Source organism: Brassica oleracea, chromosome C3 (genome assembly GCF_000695525.1).
Source record: "Brassica oleracea var. oleracea cultivar TO1000 chromosome C3, BOL, whole genome shotgun sequence".
NCBI lineage: Eukaryota > Viridiplantae > Streptophyta > Magnoliopsida > Brassicales > Brassicaceae > Brassica > Brassica oleracea.
In genome coordinates, this window is record NC_027750.1 from 52,611,502 (window position 1) to 52,612,278 (window position 777).

Sequence of the window (777 nt, forward strand, 5' to 3'; positions counted from 1 at the left end):
GCCGTTTATAGGTGATGGTCTTTGTGGCCGACCATAACATGGTCTCTCCGGCCGGGTAATGACCTCTTTGGTTTAGCCGTTTGTATCATGGCCTCTACGGCCAAGGAATGGTCTTTTAAGGCCTGAGTAATGACCGATCCATTTATAACATGGCCAAGTAATGGCCTTTATTGTTTGGCCGTTATAGTAGTACACGAACTTGTAATATTGATAATGGGTTTATCCTCTCTCCTCCTCATGACCATACTATAAGGTCGTGGTGCTTGGGACAATTAAGCCTAATGAGTTTCCCTTTGTGTACATGTTTCACAACGTGAGATCTTTTACGGGATAACTCTGTGCCTTTTCAATCTTTGCATCAAGTTTAGTCTTTGGGATGGCTAATCCTATCATGCCATATAGTGTAAAATTTCGTGGTGTTATCTCAATATGGTTACCACATCTCTTGCATCTTTATCATATTGATCTGTAGCATAGTTTTGATCAGTAGAGGTCATAGGTATAGTCTCGACCACTTTCTTTCAAGGTCTTTAGGCGTTTTCTTGTTAAAATCTAAAGGAACTTGTTTCCTTCCTTATCCATTGTTTCTACTTGGAAACCATACATTATAACTTCAATGGGTCACATGTTCTTTTGGGTGTGTATAATGCCTTTTAAGGCAATGCCTTAGCCATAGTTTCTTTACTATGCTTATTATAAACATTCATGATTTCTTACTTGGTTATTATGCCCTTTAGGCAACTCTTTAAAATCATTTATATGTTCAAGTAAGATCAG